This window comes from Mytilus edulis, chromosome 2, assembly GCF_963676685.1.
Source record: "Mytilus edulis chromosome 2, xbMytEdul2.2, whole genome shotgun sequence".
NCBI classification, from domain to species: domain Eukaryota; kingdom Metazoa; phylum Mollusca; class Bivalvia; order Mytilida; family Mytilidae; genus Mytilus; species Mytilus edulis.
This window is the reverse complement of record NC_092345.1, coordinates 87064305-87077008: the sequence shown is the minus strand read 5'-3', so window position 1 is coordinate 87077008 and position 12704 is coordinate 87064305.

The window sequence follows — 12704 nt, the reverse complement described above, 5'->3', positions numbered from 1 at the left end:
GACATACCACTCGACATCTGGGAAACAATTTATGAGATGTATCATGATTTAACATCAAGAATAAACTGGAAAGGAAAATACAGTACCAGTTTCCCCATAAGGCAAGGTGTCCGTCAAGGAGGTATCCTATCAACTAATTTTTATAAGGCATATATTGAAGATTTATTAATACAATTGGAGGAGTCAAATGTAGGGCTACATTTTGGAACTAATTATTCCGGCTGTCCAACTTGTGCTGATGATATACTTTTACTATCAAACTCGGATGAGGACATGCAGGTTATGTTGAACACCGTTAACACCTACTCTAAGGACCATCAATATACAATCCATCCGACAAAGAGTGTTTTGTTAAAACAAAATCAAACCTCTTCTTATAGCGGAAAAGTGACATTGCCAGCATGGGAATTTGGGAACAGGGAAATAACAACATCAGATCAAGCTACTCATCTTGGATTTACAAGATCTTCCAAAAATGAAAATTTGATAAATGTTGATGAAAGAATAAGTCTGGCGCGAAGAACATCTTACTCGCTGATGAAAACAGGCGTTCATGGAACAAATGATCTGAACCCACGTGTGTCCTACAATATATACAGAATATATATATTGCCTCGTCTCCTTTACAGTTTAGAGGTCTTTCCGCTAAATGCAAGGCAACTAAAAGCACTCAGCGACTTCCATTTAACATTCCTAAGAAACATCCAATCTCTGCCTGTCAGAACAGCGTCAGTGGCAATTTATGCTTTACTTGGTGCCCTTCCACTCGAAGCTGAGCTTCACAAACGTCAACTGAGTCTTCTTCATTCCATTCTTACATCAGAAAATCAAAACCTAAAAGAAATTTTAATACGACAATATCGTCTGCAAGTCAATCAAGGAACTTTTCTAGAAAGAACTGAATCTATTTTAAATAAATATAATCTGCCTACTATAGAGGAACTTTGGGAAAACACACCAACTAAAATTAATTGGAAACATACAACAAGATCTGCAATCATAAAATTTTGGCAAGAATGGATAAAAACAGAAATTTCTCAAAAATCAACTCTACATCGTCTGGATATTAACTCAATAAACATTGGAGAAACTCATGCAGTGTGGAACACAGCTCTGAATCTACCAGGACAAACAAAAAGGGCAATACTTAAAGCAAGAATTCTTACTGGAACTTACATGCTTCAAGCAAATAAGGCAAAATTCAAAATAGAAAATGCTGACTCAACCTGTCCCATTTGCAGGATTGAAGAAGAAAACCTTATTCACATCATTACAAGATGTCCTGACCTCGAAGGTATCCGCAGAAAACACTATGGAACCATCAAGCAAGAGATAGTGAACAAAATTGGAAGCATTCAGTGGAATTAATAGCAAGTTCCGTGATAGAGACATTATATGCCAATTGATAACAGACTGTAGGAAACTCACTGGAGAATATCTGCCTTATGATGCAGAGCTTATGAACAATATAGAGTCAACATCTCGTAAAATGTGCTATGATATGCATGTTAAGCGTCTGAACGCAATGAACATAGATTAAAACAAAAATGAATATGTACATATATGTACTCAGTATTAACCATAGTGACTAATCAATAGCTATCGTTTATATATCATCTGTGTGCTTGGACTTTAGCATGCTTAACTATAGCATTATTGAATGGCTTAATGATTAATCTGTGTGGCTTGGCTTACCTACTAGAATAACAGTAGCAAATATTAGTGGCCTTGTCTTGCTATGTTGTGCTGATTACAAAACCGTTTATATGAAAACTTTTTAGCTCTTCAAAATTTCAGTCTGAAATTTTTAGTCTGTATATATTAACATTTAAAACAGTCCATAGTTTTATGATAAAAGTTTTAAATAACATTCTATGTGGAATACTTTTAAAATGGATTATATTATGCCGTGTAACATAAGCCTCAAATTCTATATTGATATTTGTGCCCGTGTAATATAAGCCAACTATTTCTTAAAATCCGTTTGGATGTGCTCCTCATTATAGTACTGCAACCAGAGTTCATTTTTTAAAACTTTAATGGTCCTAAAGAACACACACCTAAATTATATATCGATGGAAAGAGGAAAACGTGTATAATAAGAAAAGTTGGGTCGTAAAAATCCGGAGTGGTCACAATTTTGTGAAATTGAGGTCAAAGGTCAGACCTAAAAATATCAACATTTCAACCACAAGGACAAAAAGGAGAAATATTCTGATATTTATTCAATAGAATGCTACAAAAACGATTCAATCATAAGCATATGGTATAAACGATATTAAAACGACAAATTTGACTACTTATATGAAAAGCTGCGATTAAAAAATGGCGTTGATTTGGAACCTTCGGATTTTTTCCATTTAAGACATAGCAAAAGAAGAAGTGGCCTTGGCCTTTTCACATCCATAAACTTTCATATTGTGTATAGTATTTCACTATAGTATATTACAGAATTATTTTCTAAAGTATAAAACACCAGTTTATCAAGTTAAATTATTTCAATATTTTTTCTATCTTTGAAAAAAACAAAATTCAAGCGCTGAAACAGTGTATTTGCAAAGTCTAGACAGGGCAGTTATAACACAACATATACTATAGTCACACGAGGCGAATGCGAGGTTTAAAAAAAATGAGTGTAAAACAAAGTCAGTTTGGTGCATGAACATTTTTTTAGTGGGATAATCCTGGTAAAAAAGTTAACTATTTTTAAGGGAAGGATGAAAAATTATACAATGCAATGCCAATTTTCTAATGTTGTAATTCAAAATCAGTCAAGGTCCTTATATAACTTTTAAAAGTGACACACAATATCTCAAGTATTCATAAAATAGGGACATGAATCAATCTCTTAGTCATCATATGCGGATTCAGTACGCGTATTAGCATTAAAAGACACTTCCTTTTTTTATAAGAACAAGTTCGGCGTAGGACAGAGTTTGTTCAAAGCAAACACAGTTTATGAGTACAAATGCTATCTGGAGCGTAAATACCGTCATGATTCGGTCAAACTCGTCAGATATAGTCTTACCTTTGCATAGGAAACACAAAAGAAATGTGAGTACAAAGTTTCGATCAATGTTAGTGACCCATATTCCCATATGCATATGCATGATGTATCTGCTCTGCCAATCCAAAATGTAATGGGGCGAATGTTGCTACAGAAACGATTGATTTTGTAATAGCCATCCATTTACGAATTTTTGTTATCTTTAGGGACAATATACGGTTCAGAAGCGCCTTTGTGTTATTTTTATCAATTAACTAACAAATTAACTTTTGAGCCTAGGCTCCGTGTTGAAGACCGGACCGTGACCTATAATGGTTTACTTTTATAAATTGTGACTTGGATGGTGTGTTGTATCATTGGCACTCATACCACATCTTCCGATATCTATTAACAAGCTATGCATTTCCATAGAAATACCAAAACGAGGACATAGCTCAAAGAGCACTGGTGGCAGGGTGAAGTAATTGTTCTTCTTTTAATGTATCCTTAATATTTTCAGACACACCTTGGTGTAATTCTGAAAGTCTTAACATAGACTTCAATTTCCCTGCAGCAGATATGGCATCCCCTAAATTGAGTTCAGAGCTAAACTCATTATTTCATATCCCTTGGCCCCACTGTGTTTGAATTGTAAGGTGTCACAATATCTAGTTACATTGTAGTTCTGGAGTTTGGCAGTTTGGTAAGCATCAGAGACAATCTTGGGTAAAATTGATCGGTATATATAGAGGATGTGCTACATGAGAAAGGCTTTTTTTTTATGGAAGACCAAATCACATCACTAACAATCGTTATTAATGAACTGACAGCAAGTTCAATTTCTAATTTTTCAGTAACTTAATTGCACATGGGTTGTCTTCAATAAGTACTTGGTTATGCATGGATAAATGATTACTCACATTAATAAGCACAACTTAAAAGACTGTCAACACGTTTAGAGGACTCAGTTTTGCGTAGTTTTCTGGTTTTGTTTTAAAGGTTTGTCTTTTACACAAAAAACCCTGTTTCATATCCAAACTACAAGAAAGAAACTGAGCGCGAGATCGTATAAAAGTGTCAGGTTGTGAGATGTATGGATTTCTGTTGTTTCTAATTCAAAGTTCCCCAAGGGTGACTGGGGAAACGAAATGTGGTCACTTGGGGTTCTCCCGACCGGCAGTAAAACGAAGTGGGGCGTTCGTTTGGCTGTGCGGGATGTATCAAGTTCGCAGTCACGTCCGGTCAGAATTGGGACGTTAAGTCTGATGCCTCGTGTAAAGGGAGTGTCACGTTCTTTGCATGTTAAAACCCTTCCATCAACTCTTTGAGGAGTCCGAAAGTGGCCTGTTGCAATGGAAAATTTCTGTCCCAATCCAATATACCATCATTTTCCAGTGGCAGTCTAAATTTTCCCGATCATCATCTCGAATGGCCTCTATTATGACAAAACCTACCTATTGTTTTTATTGTTAACTTGTTCTCGTCCTGAACATGCATGAAATATTTGTCACTGGACCTTAAGCAACCATCAATCAATCAATCAATCTAATTTAAAGACGCACCAATTTTGCCTTCTGGTGCAAGTCTCATAACATCACTGATGATTCTCCCACGGAAAGCAGAATATTAAGAGAAGTTGGTTTTAGCATCACCTTGTCACACACCAAATCTCTGCGAATCTTCAATAGTACTTTTCCCCCGACCAGTTGCATGAATATAAATTGCTCTGAGGTTAAACATTGACATACAATGTATTTTCACACAATGTCAACTATAGTCATTATCCGGAAAAACCTCTTATCCGAAGGATTTGGTTAACTTTTATATAAAGTCAAAATTTTATTAACAAAAATATAACTTATTTACAGAAAATACACGAAAGAACTACTATATATATTCAAATCACTCAAAAATAAATTAACTTCTCCTACAAAATCTACATAATCACATCGAAACTATCAAATTGATGGTGAAGGAAAAAATAAATGGTGGAGCTGATAGACGGATAGGAAATTTCCGTAATTAAAAAAGGTACAAATGATGTTTTTATTTTTGAGTTTTTGACAAAATTGTTTGGAATTTGCCCAACAAAATTTGCATGCAGTATCGCAATAATATGTTTTGTCCTCTCAAATGTCAAATACTATTTTTGAATCATATGTTTTCTCGTTTTCAAAGAAAAACGCGTTAAATTTCTACCTAAAAAACAGCTAACTTTAAGTTTGAAACTTTTACTTGGAGATGGTATTATATTTATGTCTTCATAATTCCGATGATCCTTGATGATATGTGCATAGAAAATATTTACGAAAATAGCGGGAAATTTAACCAAAAAATATATTTTTGGATTTTAAGGTAACTACCCAAAACCGTAAATTGTGGGGTACCCCCATTAAAGGGATAAAATACAAAAATGTGACCATAGAAACTTTTTACGACCCGACGGAAATTAAACACTCCTGTAAGAAGTATCCCGACAGTTTTGACGTAAATGAACAATCGGTTTAGCTTATAATTCTAATCATTTCTGCCCCTCCCTAACGGTAACACTTTTCCTATTCATAACGATTTTCAAAATACCTTATAAACAACACTTGCTTTTTACCCCTATGTTCTATTTGTATCCACGTCGATCATCTTGGTTGTCATGCTGGATCATTTGACACATATTTTTAACTAGATACCCATGCTGATTATGGCAAAGTTAGGTAAACTTAAGTCCAGAAGTTGCAGAGAAGACTTTTTTTAAAGCTAAGAGACGACGACAGACGACGGACGCCAAGTGATTAGAAAAGTTCACGTGGCCCTGTTAATTATAAGATTTGAAACAATCCTGGTCAGTATCAAGTATCCGAATGAAAATACTATGTTCCGAAAATATTCTTTACAAAATAACTTGTCTTCCTCCGGTTCTTAACATTTGTTCGAATTTACATTTTGACAGCTAAATATGTAAACAAGTCTTGAATGAAATAAAGTGCATCTGTCCTTGAAGCAACATTCGTGACATTTAAACAAAATACATAGTAGAGATATTTTCTTGAAAGTCAGTCCTTTCCTGGTACTAGTACTTGTACCCTAGCAATTAAAGGTGACATTCAAGTTGGTTAAAAGATATAAAAACACGCAGTCACGTCTGGTCCAAAAGTATGAAGAGAGTTTCCTGCATTTTAAGATCCCCTTGCATCAACTCTTTGATGGGTTCGTAGATGGCCTGCTTTGCAGGTTAAACTTTTTAGTAATGAGTTTGCATATGAGAAATCTTTCAAGCGATATTTTTTTCTCAGAAATTGTTTTAATCAAGTTTCGTGTTAGTGTCACTTCCCTTATGTTGCCAATGCCTGAAACTCTACACTGTCCTCTTAAGTTTGTTACCCCTACCAAGCGTATATTATTGACGGTCAGTTCCCTTAATTTGATTTTACTGTGACTGAATCTTAGAAACTGTTTTCATAAGACATTCTTGAAAGTTTATAATTGTCTGCTTCACTCGAAACTAATAAAATATATGACGTATCAAATGTAAACTAATAAAATACATGACGTATCAAATGTAAACTATTCTAATATGACGTGCTTCTTCTGCTTTGTGAATAAACCCATGCTCTATATCCAATAAAATTTGTTTGCACATGCGTATATCGACTACTGCAGAATAATGAAATTTATCAAATTGGTATATGCATTTAATATATTTCATTAACTTCTTCTTCTTCTTTTCTGTATCTTCCTCTTGCTAATAGTACTGCAACTGACATCGAAAAAGACGCTTAGTTAACGAGTTTAATGGTCCGGAATAACACACGGCTGCAAATTGTTTTAAATGATAGAATAATAGCTATATTTTAATTTCCGTCGGGTCGTAAAAAGTTTCTATGGTCACATTTTTGTATTTTATCCCTTTAATGGGGGTACCCCACAATTTACGGTTTTGGGTAGTTACCTTAAAATCCAAAAATATATTTTTTGGTTAAATTTCCCGCTATTTTCGTAAATATTTTCTATGCACATATCATCAAGGATCATCGGAATTATGAAGACATAAATATAATACCATCTCCAAGTAAAAGTTTCAAACTTAAAGTTAGCTGTTTTTTAGGTAGAAATTTAACGCGTTTTTCTTTGAAAACGAGAAAACATATGATTCAAAAATAGTATTTGACATTTGAGAGGACAAAACATATTATTGCGATACTGCATGCAAATTTTGTTGGGCAAATTCCAAACAATTTTGTCAAAAACTCAAAAATAAAAACATCATTTGTACCTTTTTTAATTACGGAAATTTCCTATCCGTCTATCAGCTCCACCATTTATTTTTTCCTTCACCATCAATTTGATAGTTTCGATGTGATTATGTAGATTTTGTAGGAGAAGTTAATTTATTTTTGAGTGATTTGAATATATATAGTAGTTCTTTCGTGTATTTTCTGTAAATAAGTTATATTTTTGTTAATAAAATTTTGACTTTATATAAAAGTTAACCAAATCCTTCGGATAAGAGGTTTTTCCGGATAATGACTATAGTTGACATTGTGTGAAAATACATTGTATGTCAATGTTTAACCTCAGAGCAATTTATATTCATGCAACTGGTCGGGGGAAAAGTACTATTGAAGATTCGCAGAGATTTGGTGTGTGACAAGGTGATGCTAAAACCAACTTCTCTTAATATTCTGCTTTCCGTGGGAGAATCATCAGTGATGTTATGAGACTTGCACCAGAAGGCAAAATTGGTGCGTCTTTAAATTAGATTGATTGATTGATTGATGGTTGCTTAAGGTCCAGTGACAAATATTTCATGCATGTTCAGGACGAGAACAAGTTAACAATAAAAACAATAGGTAGGTTTTGTCATAATAGAGGCCATTCGAGATGATGATCGGGAAAATTTAGACTGCCACTGGAAAATGATGGTATATTGGATTGGGACAGAAATTTTCCATTGCAACAGGCCACTTTCGGACTCCTCAAAGAGTTGATGGAAGGGTTTTAACATGCAAAGAACGTGACACTCCCTTTACACGAGGCATCAGACTTAACGTCCCAATTCTGACCGGACGTGACTGCGAACTTGATACATCCCGCACAGCCAAACGAACGCCCCACTTCGTTTTACTGCCGGTCGGGAGAACCCCAAGTGACCACATTTCGTTTCCCCAGTCACCCTTGGGGAACTTTGAATTAGAAACAACAGAAATCCATACATCTCACAACCTGACACTTTTATACGATCTCGCGCTCAGTTTCTTTCTTGTAGTTTGGATATGAAACAGGGTTTTTTGTGTAAAAGACAAACCTTTAAAACAAAACCAGAAAACTACGCAAAACTGAGTCCTCTAAACGTGTTGACAGTCTTTTAAGTTGTGCTTATTAATGTGAGTAATCATTTATCCATGCATAACCAAGTACTTATTGAAGACAACCCATGTGCAATTAAGTTACTGAAAAATTAGAAATTGAACTTGCTGTCAGTTCATTAATAACGATTGTTAGTGATGTGATTTGGTCTTCCATAAAAAAAAAGCCTTTCTCATGTAGCACATCCTCTATATATACCGATCAATTTTACCCAAGATTGTCTCTGATGCTTACCAAACTGCCAAACTCCAGAACTACAATGTAACTAGATATTGTGACACCTTACAATTCAAACACAGTGGGGCCAAGGGATATGAAATAATGAGTTTAGCTCTGAACTCAATTTAGGGGATGCCATATCTGCTGCAGGGAAATTGAAGTCTATGTTAAGACTTTCAGAATTACACCAAGGTGTGTCTGAAAATATTAAGGATACATTAAAAGAAGAACAATTACTTCACCCTGCCACCAGTGCTCTTTGAGCTATGTCCTCGTTTTGGTATTTCTATGGAAATGCATAGCTTGTTAATAGATATCGGAAGATGTGGTATGAGTGCCAATGATACAACACACCATCCAAGTCACAATTTATAAAAGTAAACCATTATAGGTCACGGTCCGGTCTTCAACACGGAGCCTAGGCTCAAAAGTTAATTTGTTAGTTAATTGATAAAAATAACACAAAGGCGCTTCTGAACCGTATATTGTCCCTAAAGATAACAAAAATTCGTAAATGGATGGCTATTACAAAATCAATCGTTTCTGTAGCAACATTCGCCCCATTACATTTTGGATTGGCAGAGCAGATACATCATGCATATGCATATGGGAATATGGGTCACTAACATTGATCGAAACTTTGTACTCACATTTCTTTTGTGTTTCCTATGCAAAGGTAAGACTATATCTGACGAGTTTGACCGAATCATGACGGTATTTACGCTCCAGATAGCATTTGTACTCATAAACTGTGTTTGCTTTGAACAAACTCTGTCCTACGCCGAACTTGTTCTTATAAAAAAAGGAAGTGTCTTTTAATGCTAATACGCGTACTGAATCCGCATATGATGACTAAGAGATTGATTCATGTCCCTATTTTATGAATACTTGAGATATTGTGTGTCACTTTTAAAAGTTATATAAGGACCTTGACTGATTTTGAATTACAACATTAGAAAATTGGCATTGCATTGTATAATTTTTCATCCTTCCCTTAAAAATAGTTAACTTTTTTACCAGGATTATCCCACTAAAAAAATGTTCATGCACCAAACTGACTTTGTTTTACACTCATTTTTTTTAAACCTCGCATTCGCCTCGTGTGACTATAGTATATGTTGTGTTATAACTGCCCTGTCTAGACTTTGCAAATACACTGTTTCAGCGCTTGAATTTTGTTTTTTTCAAAGATAGAAAAAATATTGAAATAATTTAACTTGATAAACTGGTGTTTTATACTTTAGAAAATAATTCTGTAATATACTATAGTGAAATACTATACACAATATGAAAGTTTATGGATGTGAAAAGGCCAAGGCCACTTCTTCTTTTGCTATGTCTTAAATGGAAAAAATCCGAAGGTTCCAAATCAACGCCATTTTTTAATCGCAGCTTTTCATATAAGTAGTCAAATTTGTCGTTTTAATATCGTTTATACCATATGCTTATGATTGAATCGTTTTTGTAGCATTCTATTGAATAAATATCAGAATATTTCTCCTTTTTGTCCTTGTGGTTGAAATGTTGATATTTTTAGGTCTGACCTTTGACCTCAATTTCACAAAATTGTGACCACTCCGGATTTTTACGACCCAACTTTTCTTATTATACACGTTTTCCTCTTTCCATCGATATATAATTTAGGTGTGTGTTCTTTAGGACCATTAAAGTTTTAAAAAATGAACTCTGGTTGCAGTACTATATAGGGAAACCAGCTTTTTCTTCATTATTCTGATTTTTTAAGTATCGTCTGAGTTGTTGTCACACGAATGTTTACTCCATAACCATTTTGTTTTCTATATGTCATATTTTGCTGCATTTGTTGCTTTCCCCACATCCTTCCTTTTGTCTATATGATTATGATATTCTCCTGGAAACAGCTCTTTTTGAATAAAAGGGATCAACGAACCCATTACCTTACCTTTAAGATAGATATGTAAACATGAGCATAATTATGGGTGATTATTCAGACTAGTGCACACATTTTACAGTTCAAACAAGGCAATGCAAACCAGAAATTAAATGTACAATATAATATATATTCAATATTGATCAAACAATTTAAAACGCGTGATGTGATGCCTTCGGCATATAATTTAAATGCATCGTAAGCTGTACACGACGTCATCGTCATCCATCGTGTAGCCTTCGTAATCCATCGTGTAGCCTTCGTGACCCATCGTGTAGGCTTCGGCTGAGATATGAAGCTTAAATACCCGTCTTCCGTTAACCTTCGTATGTCCATCCTTTGCTATCGTATATAATTTCGGCACCATCGTATAGACTTCGTTATTCATCGTACTTGCTTCGGTCACTTTTTGGTATTTTAACGAGATCGGGACCAACTTCGTACGAACTTACAATTTTCGCATTCGGGTGCATGTCCATCGTATATAAAAATCGGGACAGTGTGACGCGGGCATACTTAGAGTTATTGCCCTTCGATTTTAACATTTTTGGGGGAGAATTTTCCCTTATAAGTTTTAATCATTATGATAGCTAGAGAGGAACTTAATTAAACGAAACTGATCAGGAAGACAAGACCTACATTTAAGACCATATGGAGGAAATCGTCCGACGACTCCTTATTGGAGTAATGGCCCATTAATGACGGTTTGTACTAAATTTTTTGCGTTCTGATTTATATATAAAAAAGAAGATGTGGTATGATTGCCAATGAGACAACTATCCACAAAAGACCAAAATGACACAGACATTAACAACTATAGGTTATCGTACGGCCTTCAACAATGAGCAAAGCCCATACCGCATAGTCAGCTATAATAGGCCCCGATAAGACAATGTAAAACAATTTAAACGAGAAAACTAACGGCCTTATTCATGTAAAAAAAAATGAATGAAAAACAAATATGTAACACATAAACAAACGACAACCACTGAATAACAGGCTCCTGACTTGGGACAGGCACATACATAAATAATGTGGCGGGGTTTAACATGTTAGCGGGATCCCAACCCCCCCCCCCCCCCCTCTATCCTGGGACAGTGGTATAACAGTACAACATAAGAACGAACTACAACTAGAGGCTCTAAAGAGCCTGTGTCGCTCACCTTGGTCTATGTGAATATTAAAGGAAGCAGATGGATTCATGACAAAATTGTGTTTTGGTGATGGTGATGTGTTTGTACATCTTACTTTACTGAACATTCTTGCTGCTTAAAATTAGCTCTATCTATAATGATTGAACTTGGCCCATTAGTTTCAGTGGAAAATGTTAGTAAAAATTTACAAATTTTATGAAAATTGTTAAAAATTGACTATAAAGAACAATAACTCCTAAGGGGGTCAATTGACCATTTCGGTCATGCTGACTTATTTGTAAATCTTACTTTGCTGAACATTATTGTTGTTTACAGTTTATCTCTATCAATAATAATATTCAAGATAATGACCAAAAACAGCAAAATTTCCTTAAAACTAACAATTCAGGGTCAGCAACCCAACAACGGGTTGTCTGATTCATCTAAAATTTTCAGGGCAGATAAATGTTGACCTGATAAACAATTTTACCCCTGTCAGATTTGCTCTAACTGCTTTGGGTTTTGAGTTATAAGCCAAAAACTGCATTTTACCCCATGTTCTATTTTTAGCCATGGCGGCCATCTTGGTTGGATGGCCGGGTCACCGGACACATTTTTCAAACTACTAACCCAAAAGATGATTGTGGCCAAGTTTGGATTAATTTGGCCCAGTAGTTTCAGAGGAGAAGATTTTTGTAAAAGATTACTAAGATTTACGAAAAATGGTTAAAAATTGACTATAAAGGGCAATAACTCCTAAAGGGGTCAACTGACCATTTCAATCATGTTGACTTATTTGTAAATCTTACTTTGCTGAACATTATTGCTGTTTACTGTTTATCTCTATCTATAATAATATTCAAGATAATAACCAAAAACAGCAAAATTTCCTTAAAATTACTAATTCAGGGGCAGCAACCCAACAACGGGTTATCCGATTCATCTGAAAATTTCAGGGCAGATAGATCTTCACCTGTTGAACAATTCTGCTCCATGTCAGATTTGCTCTAAATGCTTTGGTTTTTTGAGTTATAAGCCAAAAACTGCATTTTACCCCTATGTTCTATTTTTAGCCATGGCGGCCATCTTGGATGGT